Source organism: Prosopis cineraria, unplaced genomic scaffold (assembly GCF_029017545.1).
Source record: "Prosopis cineraria cultivar Desert tree isolate PC_DT_omini unplaced genomic scaffold, ASM2901754v1 PC4, whole genome shotgun sequence".
NCBI lineage: Eukaryota > Viridiplantae > Streptophyta > Magnoliopsida > Fabales > Fabaceae > Prosopis > Prosopis cineraria.
Genome location: NW_026555335.1, coordinates 6,193,589 through 6,218,900, shown reverse-complemented (window position 1 = coordinate 6,218,900; position 25,312 = coordinate 6,193,589). Strand labels below are relative to the sequence as shown.

Sequence of the window (25,312 nt, the reverse complement as noted above, 5' to 3'; positions counted from 1 at the left end):
TATAAATAATCAAAATTTAGGAAATAAAATTTAAATTACAAGATCTAAATTGTAGAGAATAAAAATATAAGGACTTTTTATTTGCCATGTTAAAAGAAATTTTTTTTTTGGTATAATATAAGAACTTGGTTTTAATTATTGTTACTGTAATTCGTATAACGCCAGGCCTTGGCACTTAGGCCTTACTGGATGAAGAGTGGAGACCAAATCTTTCTTTTATTTTATTTTCTTTTTTTAAGTGGAAAAGAATTTCATATATTAAAGGGAAAAAAAGGTAAAAATATTTTGAAACTTTTTTTTTAAAGCACTTGATATTTAAACTTTTTTTAAGTGCGATATCACCCCGAAAGTTTTAAAAATAATGCAATGTTATTCTGCTATTATGGTTAACTATTAATTGACTTGACTTATCGCATGGGAGCTATATGGCATTTCAAAAAAAAAAAAAAAAGCAAGTACAAGTAGCCTTTGTCTTCTTCAATCGTCCAAGCTCTTCATCTTCTTCAATTGTCCAGAATCAAACCTAAGAATGATGGTTTTCTCTCCACTTCAAATCAATCATCCAGAAGGTTGTCAATCATTTATTCATCTTCTTCAAACCCCTTCAATCTACCAAGAACTAAACCTAGGGGATTGCCTCTCCTTCTTCAAATCTATCAAGCCTCATATCCCTTTCATGGTGGCCAATAGTGCTCTTCTCTCCACCTTCAACACCCCTTCAATGTTCCCCTTGCTGGTTGAGGTTTCCATTAGATTTGGTTGGCACTCTTCAATCCTCACCTTTGCCCCTCCACTTCTCTCCTAACCTCAATCCTATTCGCCTTCCTCTTTTGACTTATTCTTCTTCCTCCTCCTCCTTCTCTTTCAAACCTATATCCCGTTCGCAAACCCTTATCCTCTTCTTCTTCAACCTCTTTTTCCTACCCTAATGACAATGGTTGACTCTCCTTTCACTTTTACTCTCCAAGCCTATCAAGATCTTATTTGCAAAGATGGTAAGGAAGGAACCAAGAATGTTGTGCAAAGCATGGCGATGAAAGGCAAAGCAATCATGTCAATGAAGATGACGATTGAAGGTTGCGTGTCACTCGACACCTTTGATTCTAGGTTGTGATGGAGAAATGTCCGTGAGCATGATTTGGGTGAGGATTGATTGAGTTTAATTAGCTTCAAATTAGAGAAATGTAAAGGATGCCGATAGATTTTGAGTGAATTTAATTTTAGGTGAGAATCTATTAATGATTTGAAGATTGTATTTGCTTACACAGGTCACAAAATTAGTGGGAAAGAACTCGTGTTTGAGTTAGCCATGCTCTAACTTTGCTTTCTTGCTTGTTTGATTCGGGCTCTTCTTCTTTTTTTTTTCTTGTGAAAGAATTTAGATTTAGGTTCACAATTTACATGCTTGCTTGTTAGATTTGAGTTCACAATTCTGCCTACTAGCTTTTCTTTTTGAAGCAATTTCTTTCCACCTAGTTGGCTAGTTTTGAAGTGAGTTCCTTCAATCTGGCTTGTAAATTTTGTTGTTGTCTTAGACACAATGGATCTATTTTTTTATTTTTAAAAATGCCACTTTGGCAATCAAAGTTAAACTAATGGTCAACTACTAGTTAACATTGATGGTAAGACATTGCATTTAAAAAAAAAAGTTTAGGATGATATTCTTAGAGAAAAAGTTTTAAGATAATTTTGTCCTTTTATCCTAGATTAAACTATGCAATATGCAGAGGGAGAGCAAAAAGCAATTAGATCAGCGGAGACCAAATCTTTATTGTTGGGTATAATGTTGAGCGTTTGGTCTTTCTTGGATTTACATTTTTGCCGCTTTTTGAATCAATTGATATCTGCTCGAATAGGATCTTCAATAAATCTACTTAAAAATGCATATAATTAATTTAAAATTAAACATGCATATAAAAAATAAGATGTAAATTTTGCATATACTTGTCTTCGTCGTTTTATAAATGTATAAGCGATGATTTGATGTTCAGTGAGTTAACATAACTTAGTTTTTCTTTTTATTTCATAAGTAACACATTTTTATTCATATTAAATTCAATAAATAAAAAACTTTACATCTACATCAAACAAATAAATTCTGCGTATATCCCCCATATTAAATATTTTAACTGTCTAGATCAAGCTATGTCTCTTTCGCTGGTTCAATGACCAATGACCAAATGATGCTGACGCGGCGGTGGTTTAGAAAAACAAAAACAGAATATTATATCAAATGCACACGCTACTAGCGCACAACCTCCCAACGCTATTGTTTCAAACTTGTCCTTAAAGCTTGGAAATTCATATACTATCAAATGAAATATACTGTATCAGATACGTATAAATATAACTTGCTTTAACCCTTGTTAATATTAGAGAGAGAAAATACTTAATTGAAGTGAAATTATATTTCAAAAATAATAACACATAAATTTTTACTGAACAAGTACAGTTTTATTGAACAGTATAAATGAGGTAATACTCCTGTAGCTCATGCAAGAATTCCTACTACTTACATTTTACTACACCCTTGTTATTTGAATTAGCCCCATGTAAGAATTCTTTATTAATTTTTGTGTGCTTTTAAACTAACACGTGCATATATATAATAATTCTTCCAGTTTTATTTTAATTTTATTTTTTTACTAGATTATATATTTTAGTGAAGATATTCTAGCAGAGCTTACTCTTTATTATGCTTATAAAAAAATAATTAGAAAAGTGAAATCAAAAAAGCAAAAGTTAATATTGAGACAACGCTAGAGCTTGCACCATGAATAAATCATTTTTTCCACATAAAAAAGAGTAAAAATTTAAAAAATTTCCCATCCCTTTCTCTCCCGTGACCACTGACCAGGCCAATATACATTATAGACAAATGAAACCCTATGTTGCCTGCCCGTCGCTGCTAATGCATCTATGCGCTTCCTTTCTTTTTTTTCCTCTCGAAAGTCTCTTGATTTTTATTTTATACAAGCCAACTACATTAATTAATGATTATTTACTTCGTAATAAGCAAGTGCATGAATATCTTGATCCGATCCTTCGCGTATCATGTTTCGTTATGCACGTGTGCCTCGATAGTGTCTTCGAAAATATAAGCCTAATTTATTAAAAACGACCAAAAAAAATAGCAAATATTATTTTTGCGAGTTCCGCAGTGTGAATCGTTTGAAGAGAAAATAAATTTGTTTTGCGCGTCCACAACATAATGTGAATCTTAAAAGGGAAAAAGGACATTGTTTGATTTATTATGTGTCGGGGTTCTCCTTCAACTTGGAATGTTGTTTCGCGAAGGGAGGGTGGAGGAAATGAAGGAGGAAGTCTCAACAGAAAGGAAGCTCATGAATCCAAGAAAAGAGGTACGAGAATCTGTCACGAAAACAACCCACAACTAACAACCCCACGAATTTCCCAAATCTCTATCCCTTTTCAACACAAGTTGTTACACTCTTGTGCAACTGCAACCATCCCACGCCACTTCTCACCATCTCTCACGCTTCTTAAGTCCCTCCCTTCACCCACCAACTTTAGTATTTATCATGCATACAGCTACTTTTATAGTATATTCACTCACCAAATTGTTATTTTGTTTTTTTTTAAATTCGTCATGGAACTAGTCATATCCATTCACACTACATAATTTTGTTATGTTAAATAGTTAGGCCCTGGGTTCCACGTGATTCACATCAAGTGAGTTCATGTTATTTATAATTTATAGATGTCTTCGTGGTGCTCGCAAGCCAGGACAAGCCATACTGTGCCCCCCTTGACGGCTGGCTCAATGAACCAGGTAAAAAAAAAAAAAAATCAAGACGGGCTCGGTCTTGGCCCAGTATGAAAGCTTGATGAAAATGGCTCTTGCATGGTAATGTTTTCAAGAATTAGGAATACTTGATAATTATACATTATTTCATAGTTGATATCGTTGGTACGAAATTTAACATGTGCTGGGCATGTTAAAGAACATGTAAACCTGACTTCTTAATCAAACAACAGAGGCCCTTGGAGTTTCTTACCATAGTTTCTTATGAAACTAAGAGACGCATTAACATTAAATGAAATGAAAATATATTGAATAACAATGGATCACAGGACTAGTGCTAGTGTGCAATGGAATTTCTTTCCTTGAAATAGGCTGGTAAGTGACATGTAACTTGTGGAATGTAAATGGATAATGAGAGTAAAAGTAAATATGTATGAGAAGTATAAAAGGCATGATAATGAATGCAATCTTTCTAAATGAGAAGGATAAGTGATTGAGTTTGTCATTTTGAGCAATAATTTTTTTTTTATCCGTTTGACATCACCTCTTTCATTTCTATCTACAAGCAACGGCAAATGTCTGTCGCATTGCGCAGATTAATAGAAAATCAATGACAATTTATCATATCACTCCCCCCTTGGCCACTCATCCACTTTAGCTGATTGAGTTGGCATGGAGCCCATCGTTCTCCATGGGCAGACTCTTCCTCCTTTGTAGGTAGTGTCTTTCAGCATCTTTCATTGAGCTGCTTTTGGGACTCCACTCCAAACAAATATCAAGTTACAAATTATTTTAAAATTTTAAATTAACAAGCCACAATGATAATCATAAATAATATATTGCCTAATACATATCCAAACACACACACACACATATTATTGCTTGTAAATATCATCTCGGGCAATCCTAAACGTGGACATTTTTTCTAGCATAAATTTAAATCTTTGTTCATCATGATGTGGTAGATCAGTCCTTTTCACTAGACACAATCTCATTAATTCAAGAATATATATATTGACATTGAAATATATCAAGTCAGGCTAGAGTACGGAGGACATGTTTCTCGTGCATATACCAGTTCGGCTCGTTGTGATAGGGATGTTAGGTAAGATTGAATATATATATTTTTTTAAAAAAACGGTGATCGCTGTTGCACTAAAATTATAAAATAAGAGAAAAATAGAAATAAAATTTAAATAGCAGAGAACAGAAGAAGAGGAAGAAGGGCGTTGACAACGAAGGGTGGGAGGCCAAAACTAACCTAAGTTGACCGTATAGCTCAGAGTCACTGATTCACTCATTAATCATTATACAGTATTCACTATTTTCTTTCTTTTTTATTTTTTTGGGGGGGGGGGGTGTTTGGTAATTGGCACCCACGTGGCATTGAAGTCTGCCAACACTTAAGAATTGGGTGGGTCTCGTACTCAACAACTTTGCCAGACGCATGTCCAGATACTCCACCATTTCTGGGTCATTCTTCTTCAATGCTCACATCTTGCTTCTCTTCGTTTAAAAAATAAAAAATAAAACACTGAAGCTACTATAATGCTACTCCTTCTGGACACAATATAGAGAATTGGCAATTAATTCATGGTTTTAAAAAATATATTAGGTGAAACATAAATTTTTTTAAAAAAATTATATCTTTTCAATTATACACTCATTTAAATAATTTATATAGGTATCTTGATAATAACAATTAAAATTCTAATGCATTATTTAAAAAAATAATAATAAATATAGTAGAAGTATAGTTAGAAAAGTAATTATAAAAATTATTTAATATTTTATATTTTAAACCAAAAAATGCTTTTATAAAATACTCCCTCCGGTCCCATTTATAAGTCCAATTTTAGAAGGTGTATTTGGTCCCATTTATAAGTCACGGTGCGTCTTTTTAGATAATATTTGAGAGGTATTTTCAAAATTACCTTTCATGAGAGAGAAAAAGTAACAGGACATTACTTTTTAGATTTGTTATATAGGGGCATGTTTGAAATTTTACTTACTTTTATTCCTTGTACTTTTATTGTATTGATATTAATGAGATTGGTAGAAATGACTTATAAATAGAACCGGAGGGAGCACCATATTATAGTCTGGATGAAGTATTGGGCATGTGAACCTCGTCGTCTTAATTATAGTTGTTGGTTTCATGCATGTAGCCGTGCTGGTTTCAGGAAGTACCCCGGTGTCGTATGTACATTTATTGTCAAGACAATACACTCCCTTACCTAATTCATTCATGTATGGCTGCCCCACATTAATTTCACTCATCCTCCTTATCTTTTGGATGTAACCACACATGCACAACTACATACATCTCCATTAGAAAGGAGAGACTCATCTGTGCACATGTCGTTATTTTGTCAAGGAGCGTTTTTCTAGGCTAGCGCTTGTTGCAGCAGCTAGTCCACATGCAAATGAATGTATCTGGGTTTTTTTTTTTTTTTGGGAAATTGCACTATGTTCATGAGGCTCTACTGTTCATTTGAAAGATGGTACACAATGTTATTCGTACACGTGAAATTTTAAATACCACCGCTTGAGCTGTTCTTAACTTTGTGTTTTGGTTGTATCATTTCTTCTCTGAGTATCTGCTCATTAAAGCCATTTGATTTGATTCTCTGTCAATCAAATCTACATACACTTTAGAGACCGGTCTCTCTCAATGAATTTGGGTAATTTTAAAGGTTTTGTATCAAAACCAGAAAATAGAATTGTTAGAAAGTATTTTCCTCTTACCTTATAGAATGTGACAATTCAAGAATCTTATCATTCATCGGAGAAGGAAAGGATTAGTTGAATCTTTCATTCAAGATTTCAAGTAAGATATTTTCTTCATTAGATTAGTTTGTAATTGGAAACATACTAACAGATGAGACATTTTAAGGCATCATACTCAGAATGCTGGGCATGCAAATAATAGAGGGATACAATCTTCATTGCATCAATTGCCATATTGGAAAATTCATATACGCAAGTTCAAGAATATGAAGAAACTTTTTTATTCAGCAAACATTTTCTTATATGGTACAGAGCAGTGGCAGAGGGAAGGGGGGACTAGCAGGGGTCATAACCTCCCAATTTTTTTAAATTATCTCTATATTATATAGGCATTACATGCTTTCGGTCCTTTTAAAATTTATGAAAATCTTATAATATATATGTTTTTTAATCTCAACTCCTTTATTTTTAAATCCTAACTTCGCTTCTAGTGGAGAGCTTCAGCAACTCGTCCTTTATGATTTAGACTTGATAGTACCAAACATCTTCTTAGCAATCTGTCTTTGCAGCTTACTCATTTAGATCCATAGCTTCTAGCGAAATCATAGGGCTCATCTGATTACCTTGGAGACTCGGTGCTGAAGCTCATAAAAAAATTATTTCCTTCTTTAGGACAAAGTATAGTATATCAAAATATAAAGCAGATACTCTAGCTGTTTTCACATGTGACCTTCTTGAAGTGTATTTTTAATTATATATACGAATAACAAATTGTCTTTTTCTGCTTTTGTTTTTTCTTTTAAATTTTGAACCATTGACTTTGTTATTACGTTTTATTGTATCAATATAGTTGATCTTCTCTTTTTTAAAAAAAAAACTATGCATATCTACGTGAATGTTTGATTTCGGCACACTTTTACGTGTATTTATAAATATTTCTGTTCACCTAGCGCACTGCAAAACCATCCTTCTCAATCTCATAGCTTGGTCCTAACCCCAAGTAGCTCATTTAATTAAAAAAAAAAAAAAGCAATATCAACAGGGGTTGATCACAATGAAAGAGACCATGGCTGCATAAACATTATATCTAGAGTTTGAATTTATATGAATATAAAAAATATTTTAAAAAAATTACTCTTAATTGATCTCAACAATGCTCAAATTTAATTTAATCAAATAGTCATATTAAAAAAAATACTCGTGTCTTTTTGAGGTATTCCCACCCTTTTTAATGGTGGCTGAATTGTCTTTGATGCCATAACAAAGAAATTAAAGAAAATCAAAGCTTCTTATGAAAATAAAGAACAAAACAAATGGGATTGAGAAAAAGCTAATATTTCATAACGTGATGAATTAAAGTTCGAATGTTTACTTAAAAAGATACGTGTATTTAGTTTTTTTTATCTTACCTCAAATAATATTGTTTTTAATAAGAGAATATATGTGAACAATAAAAAATAGGGAACAAATGCAATTCATAATCATAGCAGATATATTATAATTGACGAATAAAAAATACGATCATAATCATATTTTAAATTTTAGACATTATATATATGTTTGTTATTGACTGGTATTTTGACATATTCACTTCTTTTAACATTTTCAGTTTTTTTTAAAATATTGTGGCTAAATTCAACTGTAAACTATGAAAATAGAATATGTATGTATGCGTGTTTTAAGAGATGAGATTTTTTTAGGTGCGGGCCAGTAAATGATGTCTTGAGCAAAGCTAAACCAATTACCTAATTTTGAGATCTAGTCTATCGAGGCCCAACTACATTACCTAAGGAATACTCCTCTCACTACCTAACATTATTTTAGAGGAAAATAATTACTTAACGATTAACAACAGTTTTTATTCGGTAACAACTGTGGAGATTAACTATTTTTTTATTATCTATTAAGGAGGGCTGGGTTTAACTGGAGGGATCCTAATTTCTTATAATATAATAAATCAATGTTTGAATTTTTATTAAAAAATGTGTTCATATTTAGTATTTGATTGTGTTTTGAATAGGATTATTTTTAATATGAGGATATCTATAAAAAATTTAAAAAAATATTTTATATTATGTGATTTACATGTATCTTTAGACTAAAGCAAACCTAGGGAGTTCCGAAATGGAGTGACGTTGTAGAATAATTTTCCCAACAGAAAGAGGCTGAACGAGAAAATGTGGGAGGGCAAGTGGGGTGGACTTTTACAAAATAACATTAATTACTATTGAATAGATTGGCCATCTACTGCACAATTTTTAAAAATAATTCCACCGTGTAGTTTTTTTTTTATCAATACACGCAGGTTTATATCGATATAAGGATTAGTAACTTTAAAAATATCAATGATATATATCGTTATTAGAAGATGGTTATTAAGAAGTTTGCAAATTTATTTTAAAATATTCATTTCTGGCCAAATGGAAGTTTCGACTTATATCATAGCGGCTACATATGAACGGTAAATTAGTTTTTTGTTTACTCTTTCACATTTTTATATTAATATATGATATATGACGATGAGATATTTTGCATTTTTCAAATAGGTGAGGATGTGGAGATTTAAAGTTTTATACTGAATGATGAACTTGTGACCTAATGGTATATAAGCTTTTCTATAAATGAGAAATCACGCTCAATAATTGTTTATAGTCTCATGACATTAATTAGTCACTATCCATTTAATTCAAAAGAATTTTATATTGTAATTTAGAAAATATTTTGATGAAATGTACCTGGACGAGGCTCAAAAGAATGTTTGGCGATATATAACTTGCATGCACATGGAATGGCCAGTTCAAAGATGATGATCAATGCTCGTTCAAAAATATCTCAATGGTAATAATGGCAAGATGGACCAGAATTCTCACTCTAGCCCACTTAATTATGAGTGTATCAAAATTTTATTTGAACCGAATTTTTTTTATTATACAGCTTAGGTGAATTGAATTTTGAAAAGAGTCATTGGGATTAATATATGCCGTTAAACTCAAATAGCACTTATAAAAATAATTATAGGTTCCTCATCAACAAAATAAAAATTTCACCTCACAAACTTATAGATTATATAAGTCAAATTGTTACAAATTAAACCAAACTTTTTTCCATACATGTATTGAATTTGTAACCGATGCATGCATCTTCAATTCATTAAAACAAAGTTGAAATTTAGTATTGTCACACCATAGCAAAATTGTCAAATGATATTTATGGCCATAACAGCCATTTCGTGTATAAAAATGATCATGATGAAAATGACGTTTTAGAGAAGTTTTTTTTTTTTTTTGGAAAACTGACATAAAATCCCTCCTAAAAGAAAATTGTTTTGAGAGATCAAGATCAATTTAAAAATTAAATGCACACCAGACCCATTACTTTATACACCAAGCTTATCACCCCAAATATTTGAGTATTTGATTGTAATATTTTGTAAATAAATTTCTTTAAACTAATATTTTTCTCAACAGCTCATAATCCCTTGAAGCATAGTAGTCATTGATGGCATTTACTTTTAAAAAGAACAATCTTCTTGAAACGGGGGAAGTATTAATTTTTTGTATCATGAATTTTATTTGCTATAATCTTTAAGATTATAGGAAGAGAATCTCGTAATGCCAGCAAAGCATTTTGAACAATGGTATTTTGAACCATTGGCTCAGCTAGGGCTATGATATTTATCAAATGATTAATGTGCCAAACAAAAATGCCACAACATTTATATAATTCACTGAGACCATAAAATGATCTCTCTCTTAATGACGTGACTTCAGGCCATCTAATCAAGCAATCAAAATAACATGGCTACTGACTATATAAATGGAACAAGTAATACTTTTTTAAATAAATTGTATATTCTAAACTCGTCTCACCCAGCTTAGATTAGATAGAAGATAAATAACTTAATACAGAAAATAGACCAAACTATTGGATTTGGGTATCAACGTTCGATATCATTTTATAGAAGAAAAAGAAATATAATTCATAATCGGTAAACATCCTAATCATAAGAACAAAAAAAATCAATCAATAAAATCTCAATATTCAATTTTTCTCAATTTAATTGAAAAATTTTGATTTTTCTCATTTAGAAAGAAGAAAAAAAATTATACTCCCTCCGTTCAACAATGTAAGATATTTTTGAGGAGTTGGATATTCAAAAGTGTAAGGCATTTTTAGTTTTTCGAGGTGTAATTATTGCTTTTTTTTCAAAAGTATCCCAATTGATAATGACTTTATATTTATTATAGGGTGTTTGATGAGAGTTAATATAAAAAGATAGGATTAGTTTGAAAGTAGATAATTATTTTATTGAAGGGTAAGATAAGGTTAAAAGTACCTTATATTTTTAAACAGAAAGAGTATATAATATGTGCATTTTCATATCAATATGGACAATCACATGTCAACAATATATATATATATATATATATATTACAATTTATTAAAGTATGCCCAGCTATATCATCGGACATAAATTGTTAAACCTCCTTTTTTTTTAATTTCAAAAATCAAGTATAATGGACAAACAAATGGCAGAGGAAAAAAGCAAAATGATAATCCACAACACAAATACATATTATTCATAACAAGATGAAATATAATTTTTCTAAAAATATCCACATCTTTGCATTTATTTATACCATTGAGTTTTTCAAATAACAAGTGTATAGTCTTTAAATATGGAATATTTAAAGACAACGAATTAAAAAAAAAAAGCAAGGGTATAAATGGTGAAAAAGTATAAAATTTATCCAATACCCCATATTTCAATTCAAGGGATGCTTCTAAAAATTAACTTATACTGTAGTTTGAAAAGAGCAACTGATTAAATATGTCTTAAAATAAAAAAAAATTAACTTTAATTTATCCCTATATTAAAAATAGAAAGACTGAGATACATGGATACAGTATATAATGAATCATACAATTAAAAATTACAATAGGGTTTAAATCTAATGAAAAGAGTTAGCCTCTCATAATATGATAAACTAAATTTTGAATCCTTGTCGACAGAAATGCCCACATTTGGTGCCCATCCGTGTCTTGAACATGACTGCCTCAAATAGGAAAATACCTGTAAATAATCAAAAGAAATTATAATAGGATAAAATTTAAAAATGATAATAAATAACCTTTCATATATCTTACCAATTTTTTTTTTCATTTACTGTTACAATTTATACAGCAATCGTGAATGACTGAATGATAAATAACAGTATAACTTTACTTGAATTTTTATATAAAAACGAAAATGTACTTTGTCCTGATTTATCATTTGTAAATTAAATAAATATGATATAATGCAGTTTAACTATTTTAGCTGAATATCAATGAGGTTGGATTTAGCGAAAAAAATTAGTCCTTTACAATATAATAAATTAATATTTAAATTTTTATTGAGAGATGTATTCATATTTAGTGTCTAATTATATTTTGAATAGAATTGTCTCTAAGAGAAAAATAACTATGAACAATCAAAAAAAAAAAAAGACAAAGAACTTGCCATGACTATAATTTATCCCTCAATTCTAAATTATATGACATTTTTACCCACTAGTTTGAGTCCAAGATGTAAGACACTTTACAAAAAAATTAATAACATTAAAGTTTTCTTTTCTTCTAATGTTTTTATTAATTGTATTATATATAAATAGTAATATAACAAATAATTAAGTAATATTGATTTTAATTGAAGGACAATGTTCGAAAATATTGATAGTTTTTAACCATTTCAATTATACAAGTTAGTTGTGCCTACTTTTCTGAATTGTCTTGAAGTAATTAAAAGTGTCATGTTGAAGACGAGAGAGGGTACTCAGTAGAGCTTAGTTTGATGATTATAATGATTCATGGGAGGGTGAATTTTAATGACCTGGATAAAATTTTGATATGGTTTTGGAGACAAACTTCATATTACCGTTTATTGCCATAAAAATCATGTGTTTTCTGGCGTAAACTTTAAGGAGCAACAACAAAAATGAAAGCTTCAAATGGCCGTAAGTTCTCGAGCGGTGACCCTGCACACGGACTATGGTCAGGCCGAGAAGCCACCATTATTAGAGACTTAGAGTCCACCGAGATAAGAATATGTATGCCCGGACACAGACGGTTCCACATTTCATTATGGTGTTGCTGCATGTGGGAGAACTGTTAGGAAGTAGGAACACACGCGGTGAATGGCTTTCTGGATTGAGATTTAAATTGGGATCTTTCCTTCCTGTTTTACATGGTTTGAAAGATGTAGAGGTATATACTGTGATAATGGGAAAGCCATCAACCCTCTTTTTATGATTTCAGATTATCAACTACTCCTATAAGGACGTTATTTAGAGCACCATTAATAATATGTTAAGTAGGGATTGAAATGTTTCAATTAATTTCATGTATTGAGAAACTAATTTCTATGCTGATAGTTTAGTTAGATATGATTATAGTCTAGTGGATGATTTTTTATTTTTGATCACATACCATCTTTCATTGAAGATGGAGTATGATGGAAGAGATCCTACCTTGCTTATGTTTTTCTTCTTCCTTTTTCGTCTATTAGGTGAGTTGGGTCCTAAAAATTCACATGGTTAGGGCATGCTCACATGTTCAAATAGTGTTTATTGAGGGACTTATAGATTATCCACCAATAAAATTCTCACAATAACAACGGAATTTGATCCCATGATCTTGAGAGTCGTGGGCCAAATTCTTATTAATCAACTTGTATCTTTTTGATTGAATTATGAATAGAATTTTTTCCATTTTTGTTAAAAAAACATGAAATTTTTAGTCATGATCTCTTGACCTAGCTTAATTTCAATCAAATCTCCTAAAATTTTGAAATTGCATTGCACATGTGGAGGACTAAAATGAAATTAAAGAGCTGACTGAAATGACACTATTATCCCTAGTGAATGAACAACTGATATATGAAAAATGACTAAGTGATGCATGAAAAATGACCATATGTAGGGAAAATTCACAACCTTCGTTAATAGCATGACACTATTATAAATAAGTGAAACTAGGTGTATGAACAATTCATATAGAGAAATAAGCAATCAATGTATAAAAAATGAACAATTGACGTAAGTAAAATTTGCAACTATCATTAGTAGCATAACACTACTATAAATATAAATAAATGAAGCTAGGTACACAAACAAATCATATAGAGAAAATGAACAATTGTTATATGGAAAATAAATAGCTGACATAGGGAATTGGGGTTATCTATGTCATTTCTCTTGAAAACTTAATTTTAATTTTGCTTGAATGGGATCTACATGAACTGAATTGATGTTTCAGAATTTTAAAGGGCTGACTGTAAATAAATTTAGTCATGGGTTTAATGAAATTTTCCCTTAAGAAAAAAAGGACTATGCTACTTAAGTTGGCCGTGTAACATGCCAATAGGCTTGTCATGCCTGGTTATGTTGGGTTGCGTCAAAGCTGAATCTCACCTCATGTTTGGTTAGGAATGGATGGAGATTATAATGAATTCAATTCTTAAGAAACGTACAAGTCATGCCAACAAATTTTTAAAAGAAAAAAATTATATATAGGTTCCATAAAGTAGATTTATTTATAAATAAATCCCACTAAAGTTGAATACCACAGCCAAATCCTTTGAGACTTGAGTGTAATTTAAAATTAGCTTGTAAAAATAATAATATCCCTATTAAACTTACATTACATTAATTAAATAATTAATTTATAACTATTTTATTGACAATTTATAATTATAATTATAATTTTTTTAAACTGTAACTTCACATATTCAATAGTCAAACAATCATGTATTACTAATAAAATTTAACATTAATTATTTACAATTATTTTATTGTTAATTTACAAATATAATTTTAAATTTTTACAAATATAACTTTACATATCCATCAATTAAACTAATCAGTATAACTATTGAATATGTGAAATTATATTTATAAAAGTTAAAATTATAGTTATAAATTATTAATAAAATAGTTATAAATTATTTAATTGATGTAATGTATATATGTTTAATAAGGGCATTGTTGTCTTTTTATCCTAATTTCAAATTACACTCAAGTCTTAAGGGACTTAGTTATTGTTTTTGAATCTTACATGATTTATTTATAAATAAATTTACTTTATGAGATTTATATGTAATTTTTCCTTTTTAAAATTGAGCTTATTATAATCTCTCCACTTCTTCCCTTCAAACTACTCATAGAAATAAGGAAAACAGAGCCAGTTAAAAGATAAAAAAAAATTATATCAAAAAAGAAGAAAAAAATTATCTATTGAATCAATCTTTCCTCTCACATGCTTGAGTGCTGGGATGCTTGATGGCAACATCATTGTCATGCATAGCATGCCCACTTATAATAAAATTACCATACTACTTCTTAGTTCAAAGCAGAATTTGATTAATGACTTGTTTAGATAACTCTTAAAAGTATATTTAAATCACATTTAAAATGTACTTTTGTCATTGTTAAATGTAAATTTAAAATTAAACACATACTAATTTCTTTTACCCTTGCATCTCAGTGTGACGAATCCATTTATTTGACATAATCTATGTATGATGTGTGCTAAACCCTGACTAGGACTCGTGCAGGGAAAAAGTAGAAGCTTTTTCCGTTTATGTCTAGTGTCATTTTTTTGGTTACCTATAAATATTTTTTATTGAATATAATGTTGTTTAAGACATTGTTATATAGTAAATGCGATTACCTCTTCCAATGAGAATGCAAATCCTAGTTCACCATGCTCTTTTTGGGTAGATCAAATCTTTATTTTTTGTCTAACACCATTTTTATTTGGATAAAGAGACAAAAATACTCCCAAAATAGTTAGTCAAGGGCACCCATTATTTTAAATTGATAAAATATTCATAACATTACATGAGTAGGTGTAAAAGTGATCAAATCATTAACTTTAACCTCATACCTTTAACTTTGATTGTTAATGCTGACTGTACATACCACATGTCAGTCTTTACTGACGTGAATTAATAAAGGGATAAAAATACCCATGAAGTCGTGTCTTAAGAATAAAAATACCTATAATATTATCAGAGTTGGTTTAGAAGTAATCAATATATGAAATTCCTTACAAGTTGATTGTTTAGCTAACATCTAAAGCAAAAGTTGACCATTTTTTTACTAACATGGACAAAAATATTCTCAAATGAAATTCATGTGAAAAAATATTATTTTTATCGAATATCAAATTAAATTGCTTATTTATTTGCAGTAGTAATGAAAACCATTTGAAATTTTTGAATCCATCATGAATGAAATTGCTTAAGGTTGTAAAAATGTTCTTAAGGTAAGGTGGTGGAGGAGGTGTGCTTAGTCTCCATCTTCGATTGTATACAACCTATTTTATTATGTTGAATTTCAAGTTTTGTAGACAAAAAAATGAGTAAAGAGGGAAGCATAGGGTAAGATATGTGGCGATGGAAAGAAACCATGTGACATGAGTTTTGACGGATTGTTACTATTGCACCTATTACAGTAACATAATGAGTACTCATACGATAATTAATTAACCTTCATAAAAATTAATCTGAGAATATTTTTTGTCTATATTAATGAAAAAATAGTCAACTTCTATTTAGGTATCAGCTAAACGATTAACATTTAAGGAATTTGATGAATTGGTCACTTTCATACTAACTCTGACCGATGATTTCGTAGGTATTTTTACCCCTTTATTAGTCCACATCAATAAAGACTGACATGTGTCATCCATTGTCGCACCCAAAAAATGTGATGCGGATAGCGTGTGAGCAGAGGTCCCGGCTTTCACGGCAAGAATCGGATCGAACGAAGAGTCGCCACCAAGATTTTGAGAAAAATCTCAGAAAATCGATTAATGGAGGATAAGGATGCTCTGCGAAATTAGAGAATAGGTTCGAGAGTCGGTTGAGCGTGGGGAAGGTGTTAGGCACCCCACAACACCCGTTCGTTAAAACGGTTACCTGAAGTTTGTTGTGCTCTATTAATATGGTTTTATAATTATTTTAATTATTCCTTTTATATTCATGTGTTTGATATAAAAATGATAGGAATTAGGTGAGAAATGTTTATTTATTTACAAAGGAGGACGAACTTGACTCAGAATCTGATTTGAGGCCTACGCACCCTGTAATGGGATCAAAGTTCACGTAGTTCGGGCTTAAAAATTTTTTGGTGAAAATATTTTTTTGAATAGAAATTAATTAGAAATAATTCACCATTTTGTAAATAAAACAATTTCTAAAATTTTGATATGTGTGTTTTAAATTGCAAAAGGTAATTTAATTTTAATTATTTTCTCCATTTTTGAAATAAAGAAAGAAAAGGGTTTAAAATTATTATTATTTTTTATGTTTTATGATTGAGAATTTTAACTGCTATACCTGTAGAGCCTTATTGGTTCATATGGTAATGCAATTATTCTAAGTATCTGCGGAGATTTGAAACCTCACACGATAAAAGAATTTAGCAATTTAATTTATTTACTTTTAAGTGTTAATAATAGTTTGCTTAAGTATGTATATATGTTTTTAAAGAATTTTAATCATTATATCCGTATAGCCTTATTAGCTTATACGGTAATATGATTTATCCTAAATATCTGTAGAGATTTTAAAATCTCACACAATAAATGAATTAAGCAATTTAATTTATTTATTTTTAAGTGCTAATAATTTTTGTTTAAGTATGTATGTATCTTTTTAAAGAATTTTAATCATCATACCTGCAAAGCCTTATTGACTTATACGGTAATATGATTATCCTAAATATCTGTGAAGATTCTAAAATCTCATACGATAAAGGAATTAAATTTATTTAAATACATTTTAATGTAATTAATTTAATATATAATTTGTGTGTGTGTGTGTGTGTGTGTGTGTGTGTATATTAAAAACTTAATTGTTATATCTGCATAGTCTTATTGACTCATACGATAATACGATTATCTTAAAAGTCTACAAGATTCAAAAATTTCACATGACCAAAAGATATAGTTGGTAAATATAATTATAATTTAAATTCATTAATTTGATTAATTAATTTTCTAAATTATTTATTATATGATTATTTACAAAAATCATTTATTTATTATAAAAATTGAGAATCACTATATCCGCAAGGACTTATTATCCCACACGATAATGTGATTAATTTAAGTCCTACGAAGATTCTTGAAATTCACATGAAACTTAAATGGATTATTTAGATTATAAAAAGATAGCTAGTTTTAATAGTTGATCATTAAAACCATTGATTATACATATAAATTGAATCTCTATACCTATAAAATTCTTATTGATTTACATGGTATGAGATGCTTTAAATGTTTGCAAAAATTCTTAAAATCTCACACGACAAGTAAATGATTAGAGATAAATTTCTCTTATTCATTTCATTCATTTTTCTTTCAATTGGGTAAGAATCGAATTCTCTCCCCCTGCCTTTTATAAAATAGGCTTGTCATAATAAATAAAATCGTACATGTAATCATGATGGAGAGTGCCATACGATATGAGTGTAGCAATATTATTGACAAGTAAAGGACCTTAGGACTAATGGAGATGAAAAAAAAATCATGCCCATACATATTAATGTACCCTTTCATGCTAAAAATACATTCAAAGACCTTGCTGAATAATTACACAATTCTTTATTTGAAATGAGGTTATGCCTAAAATCAAATTAAGCTTAGTTATGATAGCAAGCAAAAATTATTATTTACAATTTCTTTATCCTTCTTTTTCACACTCTCTCTTTTTTGATTAAAAAAATGATAATTACATTGATTTTCATTTGGGAACTAAAAATATGGGACAGATATCTAAACATGAAATTTATTTTTGGAATAATAAACAGAAATTAAACACATGCATTTCAAATATAGAAGCAAGAACTTGTGTGTAGCACGTCCCAGATCTGTCTCACTACTTCTGTCCAGCAAACTCCTCCTCTCTGATCTCGGTCTCTTCGGGCTTATGGCTCTCTGTTTTTTTTTCGTCTGCGTCCAGTTTTTTTTTGCTCCTTCTTCATGCTCTGTTTTTTCATTTTATCATCCCCGCTCCCTTCTCTTCTTCATTTCTGTTTAGGCTTCTGTTCCTCCTGTCTTCTCTTTTTTTAGTTTCTCTTTCCTCTCTTTTCTGTGCTTTGTTCTCCTCTCTTCCCATGCTCTGTTTTCCATTCTCGGTCTCCTTCTTTCTCTTCGTCCTCTGTCTCTGCTTTCTGCTTCGTTTTCATGTGTCTCTCTCCTCCAGTTTTCGTTCTCTACTATCTATTTTTTGCTGCGTGCATGCAGTCTGTGTTCTCTCCTTTCTTCCAGTTTTTTCTTCTTCCTCTGGTTTTTTTGCGTCTGCCGTAACGTCTTGGTGCCCTTTCCTTTTCCTCCTCTCTCAGACTCGCTCTGTTTATCGCTTTGGCTCTCTCTTTTTATTCTTTTCTTGCTCTTTCTCTCAGCCTCTTCTCCTTCCTGCGTCTTTGACTCTCTTCCTCTTAGTTTTTCGTCCCCTCTTGGACTCTCTCTTCTTCCTTTGCTGTTTTTTTTCTTCTTCCAGTTTTTCCTCTCTTCCTTTGGTTCTTTCTTATTTGTTTTTTCGTTCTCTTTTATGCTCTCTCGGACTCGCTCCTCTCTGCTCTATTTTTTCTTTTTTTGCAGTCTGTAACGTGCATCTCTTCTCTGCAAAGTGAAGCTTTTCACGTGTTTTCGTCTGCTGCATGCATGCATGTGTCTCGATTCTGTCTCTTTTCTTCTGCCGGTCGAAAGCGTGTGTACGTGTTCTTTCACTTTTCTCTTCTGTCGTGCACGTCTCTGCTTCTTCTGTTTTTGTTTTCTTTTTGGTTTTTGCTTCTGCATTTGGTCTGAGTCTGTTCTCTCCGCATCTGGTTTCTTTTTCTGCTCTGCTGTCTGCTTTCCTCTGTATCTTCTCTTCATGCATGCGTTCTATGCATGGCTCCATTTGCTTTCTGCTTTCTGAGGGTGCGTGTGTTCTATGTCTTCTTTTCTCTTCTGCCTTCTTATACGTGTATGTCCTACATTACTTTAACCATTTTTTAATTCTTTTTTATTAATTAGATTAAGGAAGAGAAAGAAAAATTTAATTTAAAATATATATATATATATATATATTCAAATGGAAAACAAAAAGATTAAAGAGAGAAATTTAAAAATAATTGAGTCTCAAAAAATTGATTCCCAATATCTTTGAATGGTTGGGATAATTTGATAAAGATTTTTTTTAAAATTTAAGCAAGATTTTTTTTGAAAATATAATCTTAAAAAAGGATTAAATTTTATTTTTATATTTTTTATATTTTTTGATTATTTATTATTAAATTTAAAAAATGTCCAGACAAAATACGGTGTTCACATCCATAATCAGCATTTAACGGTTAAAGTTAACAGCATTAAGTCAAAGTTAACTATTTGATCACTTTTGTACCCACTTATATAATGTTATGAGTATTTATATCTTTTTTTTAGTTTAAAATATTGGGTATTCTTGAGTATTTATTTTATAAATATTTTTATCCCTTTATCCTCTTTGCTTTGATAGGACCGTGCTATAACCAATCTCAATCTTACTTTAGCCCATGTTGTGATGACATCAGGACAACACGATACAATATTGGCTATGGACCCAAAATGCCAACCCCGCAGCCCGCACCTCACCTTTCTTGGATGGTCCTTTCCAGCTTTTGTAGAGTTGCTCTGTTTGAAGATTACCTTGTACTATTTTTTTATAAATAAGAATTCCACTCATTTCTTTTGTTTATTATACAAAACTTCAACAAATGGATTTAAAAATATTAGGATATATTATTTATGAAGATTTTTTTTAAGAAATTACAATAAAAATGTTAATGTTGAAGGTAGAAAACATTGTAACACGAATCACCCGAGATATAATAAAGTGTTATTTTTGCTTCACATGTGAGTTGATAATGGAATTAGTAATTAGTGTCTGTAAGATTGTAACTATTGCTAACGGACACATTCTGGCCTAAAACCAAAAAATGAATTCTCGATGATAGCATGAGCAGTGAACAATTATGAGGAGGAAATTGATAATGACGATTTCTTCTGTTAGGGGGCTATGCCAAACCAAGCCTTCATCATGTCATATGTGGTGAAACTAACTGCTGCTAACGGAACAATCCTAATGTAGTTCATGCTTAAGCCTGCAAAAAATTGCCTCCATCCTTGATTAGCAACAATAATCCAAAGTCCCTCAAACGCGTTCTTATATTTGACATCACCATGAACCGAATTCTGTAGGTTGCCAACCTACATCTATCTTTTAACAACATCTAAAGGGTATGTTAACTTCTATCCAAACAAGTCAGCAAGAGCTCCATAAGCAAGGCGCATCAAAATGGACTTTTTATGTTCCTCAGGAACATGCATCTTCAATTTGAAGAATTTCAACGAGGGATGGTTCTACACCTCTATAATATTCATGGCACTATTGTCAAATAACATTAAAATTAATAAAAATTAAATTTTGCAGCAAAACACAATCTATATTGTCTCTCTAAGAGTTAATGGAGGGTTTCAATTTATAAAAAATGAAGATTATAAAAAGCTAAAAAAATGCGAGGTTTTAATTTATAAAAAAATTAAAAATTAAAAATTAAATAATTAAAGTAAGTTCAACTGAAAAAATTACTAAGCATAAAAAGCACAATTAATCATAATCCAATCACCTAAACTTAACATTTCTTATCCACAAAATAAATTAATGTTATTTAACTTTATTATTCTAGTTTTATTATATGTTTTCCAAATAATCATTTAAGAATTAAATAATAAATTAAATTATATATTAATTGAAATCTCACTTAATCCTTAACCTATAACCTAACAATTGTTCTAAATTAATCACACCAAAAATAAAGTATGAGTAATCACTTAAGTTAAGCCAAATGTTATATCAATTGATTACAGAAAGCAAAATCTTAGATAAAATTTATAACTAAAAAATTATACAATAAAGCTATTTTAATCAATAATAACAATTAAAGCATAAAATTTAGAGATAAAAAGAAGAAGAGTAAATTGAAATAAAGTTAAAATAAAATCTTTTTTAAATATTAAATTCTATGACTAAAATTTAAAATCATGATTTACAATAGATCATGTTAAAAAATTAACCCTCTATAAAATTAAAAATCAAATAATATAAGATGAAAGTGAGAGCAAGAGCCATCGTCTCAAGAAATTGAAGGACACGATGGGGAATGATCTGCTCCTCCCCTCTTGTTTACGCCGCCAATTCTGTTCCCCTTTTCAATTCTAAAGTCAGGCCAGTGTCTTCCCAATTCCTCCCTGTTTATTAAAATTTAAAAGTCGCGCGTCCCTTCTCCACTCAAATCCGAGTGTGTGGCTTAATTTATAAAACCTAAAAAATCATAAAATTATTTTAAATAACTCTAATTAAAAATTACATTAAAAACTCAAAATAAATATAAATAATTAACATAAGTTTTTTTAATTTGATTATTAGTTTGATCTTTAAATATATCCTCACTCCTCGATGAAAATCATCTTTATTAATATCTTCTAACTTAGACTCAAAAAATTAATATAAATAAAATAAAATAAAAAAAATAACAAATGTGTAAAAATATCAAAAATGTCATCTATATTTTAAAATTAAAGATTTTAGTCAGTTAAAATTCAAAATTTAAAAATTGACTAATAAAATTAAATAATATTCAGCAATGATTAGAGCCTTTATTTCTTAAATTTATAATTTATTTTCAAATTCTCTAGCATACATTTACTTTATTTTGTATGCTCTCTCCATTACTAAAGTCAGTGAAGATAGAGATATAATTTTAAAAAACAATAAATATTACTATTTTGGAACTTCAAAATGACATAGATGGAAATATTGTTTAAATGGTAAAATTAGAAAAAAAAATGGAAGGATAAATGAATTTTAAATATTGACCGGTATCAATTTATGTCAATTAACTATCTTGAAATTGTCTCTATCTTGAAATGGTCTTCAAAAGACATAAAAATAAACTATATATACAATTGTTAAGTATGTACCTTACCATATAAAAAGGTTACATACACATGAATAATAAGATTTGAATGTAGTGATTGCAGGCATTATATTCCTGTAACATTTGAGTCGTTAAAGTTCATATTAATTGTTTAGATAAATTCATTCATTTATTATTTTTAAGTGGAGTATGAATTTAAAATCATTAATTTAAATTTCAACAATTTAAATGATACAAACTCTCAATGCTTATATTAAGTATAGTAACCGAAATCCATGAATACTATGACCATGAAAAAAAAAAGAACTCGTTGCACTACTTCTCTTGGCTATTGCCTATAGTTCCACATAACAGTGGAATAACTTTTGTACTAGCCACAAAGGCACTTTTCTTTTTTGACAGACAAGAAAGGCATCAAATTTTTTAGCCAGCCTTTATCGTTTTGTTTGTTAGCTAGCGATGGTGATTTTGTCTGTAGGTTGATATGGTGTTGTTCTAATGTTTTCTTTTTTCCCTCCTCCTACGTGAAATGAATATGTTTTTTTTTTTTCGGTAAAGGAGAGGGCAATGCCCAGATTACATTAGAAAATTAAACATTAACAGGGCATTGAAATCCCAGACTCTCTTTCCGTACTAAATCTATAAAAAATGGGGGCACCAAGTCATATAGACTTGAAGAAGAGATTCCCTCTTTGGCCAGCATATCTGCCGCTTTGTTCTTCTCCCTTGACACATGCTAAACTTCAACTTCCAAATTAGAGTTAAAGTTACAAATTTCCAGTAGGACCAAACTACCTTTGATTGGGCTTTGATGCTACCCATTAATTAGCTTTACCAGCGTCTTAGAATCAGCCTCTACTATGACATTCTTGAAGCCTATATCCCATACTAGTCTATTGCTTCTTAAGACAGTCCGTTCTTCAGCTTCAAAGGGGTTGCAACAGCCAAGATTGTGGGAGAAACCAACTATCCATGAGCCATCATGATCTCTCAAAACTCCCCCACACCTTGCCTTGTTCATGGAAGAAGAGATTGCTCCATCAGTTTTTATTTTAACCCTGTCCAGAGGAGGAGGTTGCCAAGTTTATACGCAAGTATTACTTGAAGCACCTTTAATTAACTCAGTATCATCCTTAAAAACATAAAACTTCCATCATTTCCATACCAATCCCCAAATCAGATACCGGTTAGACGAGTGTCTAGAATGCCAATTTGATTCTAGATTCCAAGCGACCCAGATACTTAGTGAAGCAGAAAAGAAATGAGAATAGTACTTACTTGGTACAAGCTTATACCAAAATAATCGTGCTTAACTGCAATCCCGGAGAATATTTAGTACATCCTCCACTTCAGTATCACACCAAAGCAAAAAGAAGAACAATTAGCCCACGAGCTTCTCTGTGCATTAGTGGGTAATCCTTTTTATTTGGGAGTCTTAAATACACCCCAAATTCTGAGCTTCATGTTACTCCCCCTAAGAGACATGTTAGATCCGGAGAATCCCAATTCAATTGAATGGAATGACAGTCTATTGTGAACTGTAAGCCAAATGAAGAAATGAATTCATTCAACCCCTTTCCATTTCTGGATTTTCTTAAATAAAGGACTATACAGATCTAGTGATGGGTCTTCTATCATAAAGTAAGCACTTTTTTAACTTTTTTTAAGGTAAACATACCTAGCAGAAGGAGAAGGGGGCATGACAGAGATAAGTTTAGGGAGGACCTCATATGAAACAATAAAAGAAAGTCTGACAAAGTCCCATGAACCAAAACGAGTCCATTCAGCTACTTTTGAGCTTCCTTCCTCATCTTTTAGAGGTCTTAAAACCATATCCTTGATCTTTTTATCAGAAAATAGACAAAAATCATCAAAGAAATTTACCGACTCACCATTTATTACTTGCCATCTCGTGCCCTCCTTCACAAGATCTTTTTGTTGGACGATAAATTTCCAAAGCTGCGAATTGCCTTTCTTAATATTCAGTAGATCATCTTCTAATCTATACACATATTTTTGCTGCAGTAGATCAGCCCACAACCCTTTGCTGCCTGAGCCAAGTCCCCAAGCAAGCTTTGTATTGCCTTGTTTACTGATGAGTCCTCCATAAGCCTTGGGTAAAATGGTTTTGTTTCAGCTAAGAGGTTGGATTCCTCTTGAGTTGGTATTTCCCCAAATAAAGTTCCTTTATAGCTTCTCAATTTCATTACAAAATTGTGGTTGGAACCCTTGAGACTTGCATTGGATACAAGGGGATGGCATTTAACACCGACTTGGCAAGGATAGCTCTTCCTGCAGTAGATAAGCAATTAGATTTCCATCCTGCCAATTTAGTTCTAACCTCGTCAACAATATCAGCAGAGATTTGCATTCCAACAATTCATTTAATTTTCCCTAAAAGTTATGGCCTTACATTTATGCAGAACAAGAAGGAAGATTTATTCTTATTGACACTCACCCCTGAAGCGGAACAAAATTCCTTGAGACACTTCATCATTACAACTCATAGTTAAATGAATAAATTCAAAACTCAAACCAACCTCCGCACGTACGTGGCGCAAAAACTCCCACTTGATGCAATGATAGGCTTTTTTGAGGTTGATCTTCATAGCAAAGAAGCATCAGAACTCTTGTCCTTCTTTACTGGCCTCAAAAAGAGACGAACGGCACATCTTACCATGAGTTTTGTCCCATGTTTTTTGGGCCGTTGCACATCAGGGTGGAATTTAACAAACAAACAATTGGGCCCACTATGCGGCCTATCTCCTGTTCATGGGCCGACATCCCGGCTGGAATCAGCCCAAGTCCA

The 25,312-nt window shown here is 30.8% G+C and overlaps 1 long non-coding RNA gene across 5 annotated transcripts; it reads right to left on the bottom strand.

Annotated features, from left to right (window-relative positions):
* Nucleotides 1-22,732: 22,732 nt before the first annotated feature.
* LOC129309685 (uncharacterized) lies at nucleotides 22,733-25,186 on the bottom strand. Of its 5 annotated transcripts, none has more exons than XR_008592951.1 (2): nucleotides 25,056-25,186; nucleotides 22,733-24,795 (listed from the first exon to the last, which is right to left on the bottom strand). It is a non-coding gene; the product is annotated as an uncharacterized LOC129309685 (long non-coding RNA). The 5 variants fall into 5 exon arrangements; XR_008592949.1 differs by having other exon boundaries at nucleotides 25,044-25,145; XR_008592948.1 differs by having other exon boundaries at nucleotides 22,733-24,825; nucleotides 25,044-25,142.
* Between the last annotated feature and the right edge of the window lie 126 nt (nucleotides 25,187-25,312).